Raw genomic sequence first — 17,747 nt, 5'->3', positions numbered from 1 at the left:
GGGGGGTGGGTGGGTGATGCCCCAGTAGGGAACAGCCTGAAGCCTATGGTCCATGGTGCCCAGGCCTGTGTCTACATGGTGGTGGCTTCATGAATTTGAGCCACAGTAACTTCCCTCCTCTCCCACATCACCCTGCACCCCTCACTTCTGCTTCCAGGGCTCACCTCCCACAAGAGCCACTGTCTCAGGTTCCTGGCTCATAGCAGAAACCATTGTTCTGGAGGATGGGGTCACAGGGCAAGCGCTGTGGATCTGTGACATGACTTTCCACTCTTCAGTGTTTCTGTGAGACAGGAAGTGGAGCGTGCAATGACGACAGACAAGAGGAGGCGGGCGCTGGAAAAGAAGGAAGGACCTGAGGAACACCTGAGCCACCTCGGGACCCCACTGATCCTGCCATCTCTTGTGAAAATCCGTCAGCTCCAAAGCCCAGGTATCCTGTCCTTCTTCCCCTCAGAGCTGGGAAGCTTCTGGAAGCCATAGTATCCTTACATGCATGTGCAGCCATGCTAAAGAGAAGACGAGGCTGACTGCTCGGCTGGCTTCCCCAGCCCTGGTGAGGAGGGTTAGACATGGGTGAAGGGTGGGAATGTCTCCCCAGCTCACCTGTTCCCAGAGAGGTCACAGCACCAGAAGTCCTTCCCACCTAGCGCTCTCATCTCCAGTTCTCTCTTCACACATGCTAGCTCTGTGACTTCATTGTTTGCTTCCTTTTTGGATTAATTTTCCTAAGGATGGCACTTGCCAAAGATGGTCCATGTCCCTCAGCTTGGATATGCTTTGAAGAGACTGGGGCTCTCTGAGGACAAACTGTGTCTCCCCTTAGACTGTGGCTCTTCAAGGACAGGACAGGTCTCCATCACACTGGGGCCCTCTTAGGGCAGGCTGTCTTTCAGAGCAGGGATCCCCAAGGATAAGACAATGACTCCCTTTTCTACCAATTGTGTTCCTGGGTGTCAGGCCCAATCTCAGGAGCTCCTACAGAAGACACATCTTTGAGTAAAGTGACGTGGAATGTTAGAGGGCCTGACTGGGACTGTGAGGGGCAGAGAGACCCATGGACTGAGGATGTTAGAGGCTCCAGCCTGACCGGGACTGTGAGGGGCAGAGAGACCCATGGACTGAGGATGTTAGAGGCTCCAGCCTGACCAGGACTGTGAGGGGCAGAGAGACCCATTGATTGAGGATGTTCCCATTCTGTTCTGGAACTTTCTGCTTGACTTATTTATGCGTGTACACACCAAGAGAGTTCACTGGCCTTGGCATCTTCCACTTTAGGGGTCTCTGTACTTTAGTGCAGCTCCTGACTTGCTAGAGAGCTGGCACAGGAAGCCTCCCCGGGGAGGAAATGCACTTCTGTCGAGAGGTGCTGGCTGACCCGGATGTCCTTCTGCCTGGCCCTCCTTCCCTAGGCGCCAATCTGCTTGGCCTCCTCCATTTCTCCTGCTCTGAATACACCTGCCCTGTGTCTTGGAGTCTTGGGATTTCAGTCCTCAGGGACCTGTTTCAGGGAGGACCCCCGCTACTCTTCCATCCATCCCCCACTGATGCTAGTCCTCCTGGGACTCCTTCCCCCTGCTCTGTCAGCTTCTTACCTCAGGTGATATAGAGTCGTTACTTACTTCCCGGCCCACCCCTGTCTGAAGGCATTTCCTTCAGTGCAGTATGATGTGGAGGGACCAGTGCTCCCTGATCAGTGGCTTTACAGATGAGAATCCTGAGGCCTGTAGAATGACAGTCACATGTTAATTTACTCATTAACAGGAGACACTGCTTGAACCTAGGCCATGAGCTCGGGATAGTGAGCAGGTCCCAGAGTGAGAGGACTTGGGGTCTCAACCTGAAGCCCACCCAGGCAGCCACACCAGCCTGCTTGGTTCCCTGTGCTGCCTAGATCCTGGGAAACATCCAGACATACAGGAGCCACTTGGCAGCTGCTTATGGAGTCAGTGAAGAAATGACTTTGGGTCTGGCTACCCAAGTGCTGGCCTTCTCTGTTTAAATAGTCTCTCAGTCATAGCTGTAACCCCCCAGGCCTAATCTAAGAGGACTGTACTTATGTGTGTGTGTGCACAGGTCTGCCTGTATACACATATGAATACATACATGTGTCTGTCTGTGTACAAGAGTGCATTGTCTCTCTGTGCATGCATGTTCACCTATATGTCTATGTGCTAATACATGCAGGTTCATGTGTCTATCTCTAAGTGTGCATGGATGTGTATATAGATATGTATATATGTGCCTCTGTACATGTATATATGTCTCTGTGTGCATTCCTGCAAGTGCTTGTGTATGCATGTCTGCCCGTGTGTGTACACATGCATATCTGTGCGTACATACATACAGGTACACGTGTGCTTATGTGTGCATGCATGTGTGCAGTTGCATGTATATATAATGTCTCCTTTCATGTATGTGCTGGTGCATGTGTCTATCTCCGTGTATGTGTGCGTATGTATGCATGTGCCCTATGTATATAATTCTGTCTGTGTATCTGTGTGTGCCACGTGAGTTGGCTGGAAGCATTGGCCAGGCTGTGAAGAGCCTAAATCTTGCCTCAGCTTAATTGCACCTGACAGACTGATTAGGGGAGAAAGTTGCTGCATCTCTACCACGGCAGACAGGGTGAGGTGTCTCCACTTAACCTCTCCCGCATACAGGAGGCAGGTGTTCAGGCTGCAAAAGATGACGAGAAAAATATTGGGCATGGAGGAAACACAATAGGCCAGTGGAGAAACCGGAATACCTAGGGTGAGAGCAAGGAGAGACAGGGGACTGGGAGACAAGGGCACAAACCCAAAACTGTGGCTCAAGGAGCCCAGGTACACAGCATTCTCGCCACATCCAGCACCTTCTCTAACACACACAGTAGCGGAGTGGCTCTTTGGAAAGTGTTATTTACAGACTTATTTCTCCTACCTCCACTATGCCCTCAAACTCAGATTCAGGGAGCAGGGAGGAGAGGGCATTGTTACAGTCCCACAGACACATGCTTCCTGCTGCTTCCCCCACTGCCCACAGGATCCACCTGGACCCGGGAAGCCCACGACTGCCTCTAAAGAGCACTGCTCAACCCAGACACTGGACCACCATACACTGAAAGTCAGCTCACCTGTCCCACCTCCATTAGAGGTCCTCCCATAACCTGCCCCTCCTCGCCAGCCTCTGTCTGTACAGTTGGTGAATGTCCCCAACCTTGATCGCTGCCCAGTGCTGCTCAAAGCTCTGTGGGGCTTGCATTTCAGGATGTGTAGCTTTCGGTCCCCAAGAATGTTCCCCTGGCTGTCGTCCACTGCAAGCCACTGCCGTAGCTTTATTTCCTTTGTGATACGGGTGTGGCAGGATCTCCTCCTGCATGCACACAGATAACTATACATTGTCGAGGGCCCTTCCCAAATCTGTCCCAGGAAGTCTCTAGGACAGAGTTGGGGTGGGGTGTGAATGTATTCAGGTACAGATCTTGGTCTGGGGAGGGGACAGCCAATGGAGTTTCCAGGTTGGTATGTCTCTTTACACTTGCCGTACAGAGACCCATGGGGAGCTGCAGGGAAGGGGAGAGGGTGTTAACGAAGCTGCATCAGAGCTCAGAGATGTGCCAGGCTGGCCTTTCTGTGGCCCTGCTCCACGAGGGCAAAAAAAGGGGCTCTAGCCAGGTAACCTTTCAAGGTTTGTTTTTTTATAACATCCACCTCTCCTAAGTTCTTCTAAAAAGCAAGGGCTTTCCCCAGCATGATCCTTTGATTAAATGAAGACCAGGGAAAACCAAGGGCTTTGAGCCTGTAGCAGTGGCCACCCAAACACTTGTCACTGGGGTCAACACCTCTGCCTTTGTCCTTGCTCTCCTCCCTTGTGTTGAAGTCTTTAGGGTTGAGCCCTTAGTCACATGCCACAAGACTGTTGTCTGCACAGAAGGGGAGAGTTGGAGCACACACATGGATGTGCAGAGGGTAGATGGCTTGGAGAGATGGAGGAAGAAGTCACTGAGAAGTGGCCATGCAATGCTGTAACAAGCCAAGGACATGCTGGAGCATGAATGGTGGAATTATAGGAACATGCAGAAAAACATCCTTGTGTAACCACCAGAAGGTCCAAGGAAGCCCTGGCATTCAGCTTCCTACTTTTGGAACTGGGAAAGATATGTCTTTGTGGCTCTAAGATCCTGAATTTGTAGCTATTTATTATGGTGACTCTTGAGTAACAAAAAAACAGAACCAATCAAAGCAAACAGAAAACATTAATATTGGGAAATTAGCATGATGTGCAATACCATACTGCATAATAACATTCGCCTGGACAAAGGCCTCCTGGACAAACATTCCTCGTGAATACAAAGAGATTCAAAAGAAGCTGGTATTTCAGATACTAGTGTGGCAAGTGCATGTGATGCCTGGGAGGGTTGCAGCCATATTGTGAGCTTGAGACACAGAGCTGATGGGATAATCCGAGGGAGAAACAGCATGGAAACAACCTGGTTTATCAATAAATTCTAGTTATTTATTTATTTTTAGGTTTTTCGAGACAAGGTTTCTCTGAAGCATCCTGGAGCTATCTTGTAGACCAGGCTGGCCTCAAACTCACAGAGATCCGCCTGCCTCTGCCTCCCTAGTGCTGGGATTAAAGACTTGCGTCACAACTGCCCAGACTTATCAATGAATTTTATTAAGGGAGCGTTTGGCCTCTAAGCCCTAGACCTTGGGACATTTTGTTACATCGAATAATAAATCCACTTATTATTGAAGTTATTTGGAGTTTGCAATGGTTTCCTAAATTCAATGTAGTCACATGGTAATCAGTCAAAAGTCTTCTGGTGTGAGACAAGTGACGGCTCAGCTAAGAAGTGGCCGAACCTCAGTGGGCCAGTGTAAGGTCTGTCCTGCTCCAGAGAAATCTAACAGGGGTACTGGTGTTTCCGTCTCCTCAGTCAAGCTGGAGTCTCTGGTCAGAGCTTCAGTTGTGTACAGAAGTTCAGGAAGCATGAACAAGGGAGAGGGACAGGGCTCACTCCACTGTCAAAGCAGCTCTACCGACCTCGAGCAGCTGATGAGGTCGCAGTGATTGCTGTATAGAGCTGGACGAGATGGCCCATGCAACTGTGATCCTAGCACCTGGAAGATGGAGCCAGGAAGAGCCCAACTCGAGGCCAATCTGGACTGCATAGTATGGCCTTAGCCCCAAGGACAAAACAAAGCAAAACAAATAAGCAATTTAAAGTCAACACTAGGAGCTGCTAAGATGGCTCAGTTGAGAAAGCACTTGCTGAACTAGCAAGGCCCTGAGTTCAGATGGCCCACCTGCACATGGTAGTGCAAGGGAGTAATCCCAGCCGTGGGAGGCAAGGAGAGAAGAAGGTCGGTGGTTTGCTAGACAGCCCCAAACCAGTAAACTCTGGGTTCAGTGAAAGACCCTGTCTCAAAAATAAGGTGGCAAGTCATTAAGGGGTGCACCTGGGATCATCTTCACGCACACACACACACACACACCACATATGCACACACACGCACACACACACGCACACACACCACATATGCGCACACACACACCACATATGCACACACACATATGCACACACACGCCACATATGCACACACACACCCGTACATGCACACCAAAACTAATATTGCTGAGATGTCTTACTCACTTTCGGTCTCTCTCATACTCCTGAAGCTGTGTAGCATGAGATAGCAAGGCAGACTGGATACAGAAATGGATAGGAGAATCCAGCTGTCTTGCTAAGCCAGATGTGGAAGAAAGCTCCATGGATGAGAAACAAGACCACAGTGCTTGCAACTTTATTTAGTCAAATGCAGTTGTTTCTATTAAAATGCCATTTGTAGTAATACACAATGGTCTGCCCCTCATTTTAGAATAAAAAATAATGTGACAATTTCCCAGCAGATCCAAGCAGATGTATCTCATTGTGAGCAGAGGCTCTTTGACTAGAAGGTCATAGGACCACTAATGTTGAGAGTGGTTGACTGTGAACATCAGACGGGAGTTCCCTTGGATTTGCACACATGTGTGTAAGCATGAACACACATAGCTAGGTGACTCGCTGGATATATAATTTCATTGGAATATCCAGATGTGTCCAAAGGTAATATTCTCTTTCATTTCTTCTCCCCTCCTCTTCTTTCCTCCCCTCCCTTTCCCTCCTCCCCTCCCCTCCTCTCCTCTCCTCTCCTTTCCTCCCCTCCTCTCCTCCCCTCTTCTCTCATCCCTCCTCCCTAACCCCCTTCTCCCTCTCTCCAACATGCCCCCAGCTAAGCCAGAGTCCCAGACATTAGTCAGAGGGCTCCCCCCTTTCCTTTCTGGACTACAGACAGTCAATACATCTTGCTGTGTGATGGGTCTCTTCTGAGCCTTTCTCAGCATACAATTACATCAGCAGCATTCGCAGACACTATTCTGTGAGATGAGTAATAGAGTCTGCAGTGATTATTAGCTGTGTAGAACAGCAGACATGCTTAGCTGAGCCGTGCTTTAAAGATGCTCAAGAGTGCTTAGGCAAAGACCCTCTAGACGGAGTGCCCAGGACCCTTGGGGTGCGGGGGGGGGGGGGATAGTAGCATCTTGGGCCGAATTCCCCAAGGCTGTGCTCTGCTTCATGGGTGGCTCAGGAACCTAGTATGCTGGTTCCTCCTCCAACTCTCAGCAAATGCCTGTCTTAAGTAAATCATATCTGTTTCCTCCTCTACACCTTGAGGATCGACCGGATGAGCATGTCCCCTGTGGCCACATTGCCATGGCTGTGTTTGGAGATCAACAGAGCAGCCGGAATGGCCAGGGAGAGGCCAAGGCAGAGCCTTAATTCAGGGTTTGATTCACCTAAGAATTTCCCAATTTCCAACTTTTCTTTGTAAATCAGGTTCACAGAATCAGGCTGCTAAGGACCAGCCCTGGAGGATAGAAACTGAATAATAGAAGCAGACGCAGGAAGAGGGACTAGCAGAGACAACCAAGGCAGACAGGTGCCTCTCTGTTTCTTTGCCCTTCTGCCATATCCACTCCCCAGCTTTCTGTGTTGGAGCCTCAGGCCCGTCTCTCCCCCTCAGGTCTCCTCTCTCATCCTCCTCCCTCTGCTGTCTGGTCCTCAACCCTCAATGCTTAGGCATGTTTACCCTCTCTGTGTGTCTCTGTCTCGTGTGTGTGTGTGTGTGTGTGTGTGTGTGTGTGTGTGTGTGTGAGCGCGCACATGTAGGTCAGAGGAAAGCCTCAAGTGTTAATTCTCAAGCATCACCTATCTTGTTTCGTGAGACATGGCCTCTCGTTGGGATCTAGTGCTCACCAGTTTAGCTAGGCTGGCTGGCTAAGGAACCCCAGAGCATCCCTAGCAATGGTACTACAAACTCATGACATAAGGCTTGCACAGGTGCTACAAATTCAAATTACGGTCTTCCGGTCTGCACAATAAGCACTTTCCTGACTGAGCCACCTCCCAGCTCCACTTCTCTGCAATTGTCAGCACATTTAAGGGACCTTTTCCTTACAGTCAGAGGGTGTGGTCTCCAGTGCCACCTGGCCAATGAGTCCCAGGGACCGCTTCTTCTTCACTCCCCTGGGATTACAAGTGTTCACTGTGAGACCCAGCTTTCCTCTGTGGGTTCTGGGGGTCAAAACAGAGATGGAGAGGGAAAATGGTCCCCCCCAGCCAGGCTCTTATCCCTTCCTATGACAAATGTTCACACTCTCAATTCCCGAGTCACACACACTGTTTAATAGTATAAACATTGATCCGTGCATTTCACATTTATAGCTGCTGCTCTTTCAGGGCTCTTAGGCAACTCCCATGAGTCTATGGCTTTGTCAACAAACGGAAAGATCAAGAGAGGACTGCACCATAAGGCCACTTGGGATGGGTGTCTACAGAACCTGGACTCTGAGACCCCCAGCCATGCTGACATAAAGTACTAACATGTGTTGTGATCCATCTGCAGAGGGGTCTAGGTTTCTAGGGGAAAGGATGGAATAGTTCCCTTCATTCTACACGATGTTCACCCGTGAGGAAGAGAGTCACTCAAACAGTGAGAGGGGCTAGGTAGTGAGCCGTGCCTGTCGCCCAGGAGGTCAAAGAGTTCTAGGCCAGCCAAGATGGCATAGTGAGACATCTGTCTCCAAAACCAAAGAAAAGAGAAATAAAAGCATGCTTGGTAGAGCTTAGCCAAATTGGAATCATAATAGAAAATGGATAAGAGAAAAGAGAAGAGGAAACACTGAGTGGCCAAGATGGAGAAAAGAAAAGTCGGGACTGCCTTCTCCTCCTTCCTCCACAGGCAAGTCTTTATCACTCAAGGTCATGGGCATGACTTCTACAACGCTCTCAGATCACAGAGAACTGGCCTCAGGTTTCAAGTCAACTCCTAGATTGCCCTTGGGAAACGTCTTTTCTCTTAGGAAGGAAAAGGTGGTCTTGCCAGCCAAGAAGAGAGAGCAATGAGACGCCATTATCTACAGTCAGCTCCCAGATCCACCTCACCCCATGATGCCTCTCCAAACTGCCGCAAACAAGAGATAATGAACAAACAGCCTTGGATGTGAGGGTGTGGGCAGAAGGTGTCTTTCCCAGAACAGGGCTGCTCAGCCTCAGTCCTAGGGCCTTTTGTAGGTGAATGGCTCCTGGCTCCATGACCATCCCTGGCCCTGCAGGGTGTTTAAGAGCACCCTTGAGTTCTACCCATGGACAGCAGGAGGACTTGCCAGTGTGCCATCTCTAGCTGGAGAACTCCTTCCCCAGAGGCAGCGCACCTCTCAGAATGACCTAGAAAAGCTAATTTTTTCCTCAGACATCTAGAATTACTGCCTCAAAGCTAGCTTCATATATACTACCCTTTGTGACTCCATGCCCTCCAAGAGATACCTTGTGGCAATAGGGCGATGGATGCTTTTCTTCTGCCTCCAATCTCCTTCCCCATATCGAGCTCCTCTGCAAATGTCAGGGATAAGCCAGCCTTCACACTGAACACTGAGAGCCACAGAAAAGGCCTTCAGGTGAGTGCAGAGTAGGCCAGTCACAGGTACCCTCTGACTGTGGTCACCTACAGGAGCAGAGGACACCTGAGAGACAGCATCTTTATGTAACCAATTTTCCCAATATGTACAAGGGCAAGGCTGATGTGGAAGCCCTTTGGGGTCCCTGACAGGCTAACAACTTTTCTGTTGCTATGGTAAAATAACTGACAAACACAACTTAAGGGGGGAAGGTTTTGTTTTAGCTTATAGTTCCAAAGGGCACACAGTCTGTTATGACAGGAAAACATGGCCTGCAGGAACAGGAGACTGGTCCTGCACACTACCCGGTGGTTCGGCAGCAGAAAAAGGACAGGAAGTGGGTGAAGTTATAATCTCTCAGGGCCCACCCCCAGTGACATACTTCCTCCAGTAAGGCTCCATAACCACCTCCAACAGCACCCCCAGCTGGGGACCAGGTGTGCAAACACATGAGCCTACAGGGGACATTTCTCATTCAAACTACGGGATCCACCAACTCCAAAGGACTTATTTTGGGATATTTCACTCTAGGGCGATGATTAAAACCTGTCTGATCTTGTCATTTGTCGCAGTGTGCAGGCCAGACTGAATTCCCCCATGGTTACCTCTTAATAACTTGGGTGAATACAGGCAAGTAGCGCTAATTCCAAAGTGAAGAATGAATCTGGATCTCCTGATGTGACTGCCACGGGACGTGACGTGTGTGTGCGTGTGTGCACTGCGTGCATGCGTGTGTGCATGTGTATGTGTGTATGAGAAAGAGAGGAGTGTGTGTGTGTGTGTGTGTGTGTGTGTGTGTGTGTGTAAGATAGAAAGAGTGTGTGTGTGAGGGGAGTAGAGGGGGAGAGAGAGTCTATGTGAGAGAGACGGGGAGCAGAAGCCAGGGAGAGGGAGAGGGAGAGGGAGAGGGAGGAAAGGGAGTGTGTTTCTCCTTCTCCTCATAAAGAAGCTCCATGCAGAGCAATCCATTGATAAATGAGAGCTGGCCACTTGTTTAGACAAATTTTTAACAAAGTCTAACATGACCTGAATATCTAATTAATGGTTTTATTTCATTTTATTTTATTAATTTTGAGAAAAGCTCTCACTATGTAGCCCTGGCTGGCATGAAACTCATTTTGTAGACCAGGCTGACCTTGAGCTTACAGAGATACCTGCACCTCTGCCTCCCAAGTGCTGGGATTAAAGGTATGAGGCACCCCACAGGGCTGGTTTTAATGCTTGTTATTCATTTAGTTTGTATGCATGTGTGTTGGGTGTATGTGTAAGTAGGTGTTCGCATGTCGCACATGTGAAGGTGAGGGTGCACAGCACAGACGCGTGTGTGCATGTGGAGATTAGAGGACAATGTCAAGTATCTTCTTCATGACTTTCACCTTGCTTTTCTGAGGCAGGATCACTCACTGAGCCCCCAGCTCACACATCAGCTACCTGGGTGTGCAGGAAAGCCCAGACACCTGCTCTCTGCCTCCTAGTGTTAGGGTTATAGCTGTGCTCCCCTGTGACTGACTGTTTATGTGAGTTCTGGGATCCAAACTCAGGTTGGCAAGAACTTGACCCACTGAAGCATCTCCCCAGGCCCTGGTTAACGTTTATTGACCACAGACTATGCCGACTGCCCTGCCCAGCACTTATCTTATGTGGAAAGCAAAGCGTGCCTGTCTTTTGTTCTTCTCTGCTGGGAGGTCCATTTACCTCTCCCTCTGTCTCCACCCTTTCTCCACTCTGTTTCCCTTTGCATATCTCTCTTCACAGTCTCTGTGTCTCTGCCCCTGCCTGTCCCATGCCCATCTCTCCTGCCTCCATTGCCCCTCTTCTGCCCCCCACATGTTATCTTTCACCAATCATAACCAATCGCCGTGGAAGAGAGGCTCTGTCAGGAATATTATCTGCCTGTTCAGACCAAAGGGTTTTTCTTTGTGCATTGCCCTATGACTCATCTTGAGAGGGATCGATCCCACAACATCCATCTCTACTACTGCAGCAGCCTCCCCACTCCTCCTGGACCACTTGCCTTATTCCACAGTAACAACAATAGTGTGGGGGAAAATCACCGGGGGTGGGAAGAGATGCTGACAGCACCAAGGCCGATCTAAAAGCAGCTCCTTAGAGGGAGGAACCAGTGCCAGGACAATGGGCCTGGGCCCCAAAACTGCAGCCCAATCCCCCCCACCCCCTCAGGGAGTGCCTCTCATCTTGGCTCTCTCCCCATCGTGATTATTTATGGAGTTATAAAGTGTCCTTCAGGCAGCACGTTCTTCTCAACAAGCTGTAAGGCGGGCAGGAGCTCTGGCCCCACACTGGGCTGCTAAGGAGGAGGTGGTGAGGATGGGGCAAGCGAGCGACTCCTTCATCCTCCCACTCGGCTTGCCTTTCAGGCTGACCTTGAAGATGGAGACTGGCTCAGATTTCCTATGCTGTGTGGTTCTTTCTCCCAGAACTGTGTTCACAGAGATCAAGAGAAGACACAGTGGGCCTGCTGGGAGAGGTGACCCGAGGCAGACCAAGATCTAGGCAAAGGCAGAGTGAGTGGGTGTGAGTTGCTCAAACCCCTGTCTCTCCACAGCTCCTCAGAATGGAGGTGGTGTGGAGATACATCCAAGTGGAGGAGCAGGGGTCCTTTCCACTCTGCCAGACACACTGAGCATAGGCTCGGCCCATCCCATTCTTAAATCTAGGTCATCTGAGGTCTTGCTATTCATGGGAAGATATGATGCCTACTGCAAGTCCCCTTGGCTGAGATGGGGGTGGGACTGTGGGAGCTAATTCAAGGGTGACTTGAAGTTTGATGGTGGACGACAAGGAGGAGAGAGGGATCATGTGAAACTCCTACTCTGAGATCCAGACAAGCCCAGGACGAGTATGCTCAGCTGAGAGGTGGAGTGGCATCTATGGTACTCATGTCTGTGTCCTTGCCTCTGGGATTTTTGTTTGTTTTCTGTGTGTGTAGGATCCCACACCATTGAATTCACCAAAGGGCAAAATGGAGGTGGACCGAGGGTCAAGAGAGAGGATGAAGGTATGGAAGGGGATGGAGTAGCCTCAGGCACAGGTGAAGATAATTCCCAGTGTCACAGAGAAGCAGGATCTGTGAGGTGGAAAGGTGAACAGGCAGACGTGGAGTGTGATGTAGTGAGTAAGCATAGTGAACCATCTGCCTCCATGCACCTGGGTCTGAACCCTGGCCCTTTAATCAACAATCTGGGGCCAGAGGTCAGCTCCTTGAAGCCCTTTGTGCCTCAGCTTCCTCACCTGTCCAATACAGTCAGGGTCTTGTTTTATTATTGCTTGTTTTATTATTCATAGATACCTGCTTCCTGCTTGCTGAACTAATAAAACAGCAGGCCAGTATCTCTGGCAAATGGCGAACAGTCACTTTTATTTTGACGGTTCTTATTGGACTCAGAAGACTTGACCTTGATTCCAAGGCTAGCTCTTGAGCCAGGCCCTTTATTTCTTTGTACTTTAGCTTCTATTCATGAGGATTAGTCTTCAGTGTCAGCACGATGGGGCCTAGAATCAGCTAGGGGACACACCTCTCAGATTATCTGTGGAAGTGTTTTTATGAAGTATGAGCAAGAGTGGTAGGCCCATCTTCAAAGTGGGTGGCACCTTCTAGCGGACAGCGGAGGCTGCCTATCCGTCTTCCTTCCCTTCTTTCTGAATCAGTGCCTTTTACTCCTTCTGTCATTTTTCTCTGACATCAGAACCCAGATTATCCAGCCTTCCAGCAGGGACTGAATACTGATGAGTCTCCAGCGCTTCAAGCCTCCAGTGGCAGACTGAGACTGCCAAGGCCCAGCAGACTGAAAGGCGACCGCATTTTCAGCCTTTCCAGCATGCGGACGGCTATTGTCTGACTCTCAACCCCTGTAATGTAAGCCAGTCTAACTGCACTCTTCCCCACCACCACTGGTTCCGTTCCTCTAAAGAACCCTTCCTAACACGCCACCTCACTTGGCTGTTGTGAAGATGACTGATGTGGTCATACATGGACTCAATGACTGTCCAAATGGGAGCTGACCTTAGGGTTCACCAAGTGAAGGGACAGCACCTGAAAGAAGGAGGAAGGCTGATGGAGCCAGGTCAGGGATGGTAGAGGAGGGGAATCAGACCTGCCTCACAAGGGAGTGCTCCCTGTGAACATTGGCTAGATGAGGTCATCTTTACACACCGTGAGAAAATTCACACTATGAGAAACTCCACTCCAACAAATTCTGCAAACTGCAAACAGTGCCACTGATTGTCACTGGCTCCATAATGAGAAGCAGCAATTTCAAGGTAGGATGCTGTCCCGAGTCTACAGAAAACAAAGAATGCTTCCAGAGCATGTGTCTGAGAGAGTGCCATCTCCAGGAGGGTATATACACTGCCGTTCTTTCAGTGTAACTGTCCTTGGGGCCTTCTAGGAGCTACCATGAGTGATAGTCCTGAGTATTTTGGTTCTCTTTTTTCTAGGAACATGGCAGGATGTGTGTGATCCTGCACTATTAAAGCTAGACACGGAACCTATGATCTGCCAGCATCTGCCATGCAGTGATCAGTGAAGTATGGAAGCCCTTTGGTATTTGACTTCAGTGTTCCTTAGAGTCTTCTCTCTGTGTGATGCCTCTCCTCAGTGTGGTCCTTGTGGGGCAATACACAGACTCTCCTTCTTGCCCTGAGCACATGAATAAACCACCTCTTTGTGAAACTGGAGCTATTTGTTTCTACAGCATAACTTACCTCACCCTGACTAACAAAGTCCTGAAACATACACCCAACACCCCTGCATGGTCTCCAGAGGGAGCCAGGGTCCACTTACCCATGACTTCCTAGGCAACCATAGAGACAATGGAAAAGAATCTGGGACTCAGATGGTCCCAGCCTTGGGAATGAGTGGCTCTGGAATACGTATTAATATTCATATATAGTTATACATTAGTAATTACATATAATGGATATGTAATTAATCACAGTATGTATCGAATAATTACATAATTAAATGAAGTAATATATTACTATTAATTGTATGTATTAATTCACTTAATCTTCACCAATACTTCATTAGATAGATGATTTTCCCCCATATTCCAGACAAGACAATGGAAGCACAGAGAAGTCGAGTGCCCTGTTCGGGATCACACAGTCCTTTCAAATCCCATGCATGGCTCCACAGTCTTCTTTTCTAACACTGCCAGATACCACAGAGTTGGCACTATACACCCCGGGAAACCTGGCTGGCCGCCTGACAGGGTTTCCATATCTCCCATCCTGGGGAGACTCTAAAGAGGATGAAGACTTCGGAGCATTGTCTGTAGTGTGGCTGTACCAGGCTCAGAGCCTCCTGGTAACGTCCATTACCCTTCCCACCTCTGAGTCTGCTCTTAGCTCCCAGATGTTCTCTCAGGGACAGCCAATTCCTGGCTAATTTATAAGTATATAGCCACCTCCTGAGACATGATTCGCTGTCTGTGGCTACCCGTTGTGACTGTAGAATACTCATGTGGGGAAGATTGTCATGAGGTAGCGACATGAGATGAGTCGGCTGACAAGAATTCTCTTTTTTTCTTGCCAGAGACTATTCTAGAACTGAATATGAAATTTTTCTGGCCAATAAGATAAGAGGAAATCCTATGGAAGGGCAGCTGGAAAATCTATTTCAACTGAGGAGACATGTCCACTCATCTTGCTGCCTGGAAGTTGGGCTGCCATCTTGAAAAGTTAAAGGAAAAGAGAGTGGATAGGCAGAGTGGACCAACAGCAAAATCCCGGGGCCTTGATGACCTAGCTGAGCTGTCTTGGAATCCCCTCCTCTAGACCTCCAGCTGTATGATCCAAATAAACCTCTGTCAGCACTCAGAGAAACTTCATGGAATATAAGCCAAGTTCCTTTGGGGTCCGCACCAAAGCCTGACAGTAGTAACAGACAGGGTGTGTTATCTAGGGCTTTCAAGACTGACCAAAATGGTCCACTAGTCATGTGACCTTGCACACGTCATATGTCCCGTCTCTATCCCATCATGCCTCCCTACCACGATGGGCTGACATTTAAGAAGCTATAGGCCCAAATCAGTATTTATCCCTTCAAACCATTGTGTTAGGGAATTTGGTCACAGAACATAAAGAATTTAGTGTGTGGATATGAGTGTGGGTGGTGGTAGCCTGAGCTTCTCTCACTGGTGTCTGGAAGGAGGAAGGATGTTTGGAGCAGAGGGGTGAACACAATGGCTCACCTTCAAGCCCAGTTCCCCACTTTACCTGAGTTTAACTGAAAACTCCCATGAAACAGTTTCCTGCCAAATTCTCAGATTTGATTCTAGCTGATAACACAAATGGGAGGTTACTAAAGACAGATGCCAGTGTTGGTGACATGTGAAGGGGTCGATCGGCCACTGGGTCTGGGGATGGTGGAACTGGCTCCACGCTGATCAGGACCTTTCTCCACCATTCCTTCCTCGCACCTAATCTGGCTGGGTACCTTCAGCAAACAAATTACGTATAATTCTTCACCTTGATGTCACCTAAAGGGAGAGAGGGGAAGGCGTGTCTCCACCAAGCACCACTGGGTACCACTTCTCCTTTAAGGCAGCCAGGACAGCAGTACATCTTTTGGAAGGTATTACTGTACAGTTCTGTGATTGGTATCAGACTACCAGGGTCTCTGAGGGCTGATAGCTACTGGGAGAGCAAGCTCTAGCTGGTGGTGTCAATGGGAAAAGGACGTGACAAAAGACAGCTTCGAGCGCTGGTACACATGTGAGGTAACTTGACAGAACCTAGAGGTTTTCTCACTCCTGTGATAAAGAATGGCTCTCAGGAACGGTTCCTATGTGGCTCAGATAGGAAGAAATTCAACCTTGCCTTTCTCATTGGTTGACAAGCTACAGGGGAAGGTCCTTCCTGTGTCACTCACCCTCTCACACAGGTGTCCTCACACTGCAAAAAGGCAAGAAGCAGGGTGGCCCAGGCTACAGCATCAGGTTAGCTACACAAAGCAAATTAAAGTCAGAACACAAGCAAGCAGGGCTGACTAGAGGGCTCAGCAGGTAAAGGAGCTTGCCACCAAGCCTGACAATATGAGTTCAATTCTTGGATCCGCATGGAAGGAGAGACCTGATTCCTGCAAGATGTCTGCTGAAATTTACACTCTTACACTCTTACATGTTTACACGCCCTTGCGCGTGTGCACGCGCGCGCGCACACACACACACACACACGTTTTTGTTTTTTTAATGTGTCAACAAAATCCAGCCACCTAACAGATATCACTAGCATCTTTTCAAATAAGTGCTAGTCACTTTCTCTAAGTGGAAGATGATTATCTGGGGGAAAGAACCCAAAACTTCCCAGGTACTTGTAGACAATAAATGAAAGTGGAAGACCCCCTCCTGATGCTATGGTTGACTCTAGAGGGATTCTGGATAAATCGCCTCCTGGTTTTCCCTTCAGGCTCACATCTTTTAAAATGAAATCTTTGGATGGGAACAGAAGAAGATCACAGAGGGAGGCATGATAGCACCAATGGGAGTCACTGTTAATACTTCCTGCTCGTCAGGCTCCAAAATCTGGTGTTTGTCATGTCCATCTCCAACACCTTTTCAAGATCTCTCTAAACAGCATGCAGAGCTGATTGTGTGTGTGTGTGTGCGTGCGTGCGTGCGTGCGTGTGTGTGTGTGTGTGTGAAGGTCAGGACAACTTTCAGAAGCCAATTCTCATCTTCCTGTTGTTTGGAGTCTCACTTGCTGAGGTGTAGAATACTGCAGAGTAGCTGGCCCACAAAAGTTCCAGGCCAATTCTCTCGCCTCCAGTTTCCATTCTGTTTGGGATTGGGATTACAGGCGAGTACCTCATCTGGCCCTGTAGATGGGATCCAGGAACAGCACTCAGGTCGGCAGACTGGAACAGAAAGTTCTTTCAGCTGCTGAGCCGTTGCCCATCCCCGCATCCCTGCAACTAGTTTCTCTTGTTTCAGCACCGCCTGTTTGAGCTGCGTTCATGCTGATTGGAGCTCTGTCAGTCACTTTCTCTGGACAGATGGATATGCTGTTGGTTTGTTTTCTCCCATTGTTTCAGTTGCTATGAATATGACAGGAAGCTATGACGAATATCCCCACCCCTATTTTCTTGAGCACCCATGGGAGACGAGTCATTTATGCATGAGGGGAATGGCTGAGTAAAGGCCACTCATTTCTACAAGAGGAGGAAAGTACACAGTGAGGCTTCTATAGAAGTCTCCTGGTGGAGGACCTCTTGTGTCTGCACAGCAGAGTCTCTTTGCCCCAGGGTAGTTATCCACCAGAATGATCTTAGGCCATAGTTAAGGGAGCTGGAATCTCCGACTGCTGCTCTCAGGAAGTGTGGACATAAAAGACAGCATGTATTGGGGAGCTCTGAGTGCACAAATCCACAGGAGCAGTGTCCTTGTCTGTCCTTGTGACCTGGGAGTCCCAACACCTAGAACAGCACCTGGCATCCAGTGTATTTAGCACGTATTCAGTGATGGAGTCTGCACCACCTTCAAACACCCGTTTCCTCCAAGATAAAGCTGTGTATCTTGGAGGGAAGTGCATTTGGACACAGGGTATTCTAAAGCAATGGTTCTTACCCTTCCTAATGCTGTAACCCTTTAATACATTTCCTCATGTTGTGGTGACCACCGACTAAAAAATTATTTTGTTGCTACTTTATAGCTATAATTCTGTTACTCTTATGAATCATAATGTCAATATCTGATATATCTGATATGTGATCCCCGTGACAGGGCCATCTGAGCCCC

This window comes from Microtus oregoni, unplaced genomic scaffold, assembly GCF_018167655.1.
Source record: "Microtus oregoni isolate MIOR12 unplaced genomic scaffold, Mior012 000007F_ref0000211, whole genome shotgun sequence".
NCBI classification, from domain to species: Eukaryota; Metazoa; Chordata; class Mammalia; order Rodentia; family Cricetidae; genus Microtus; species Microtus oregoni.
Note: the sequence above shows the minus strand (reverse complement) of the source record.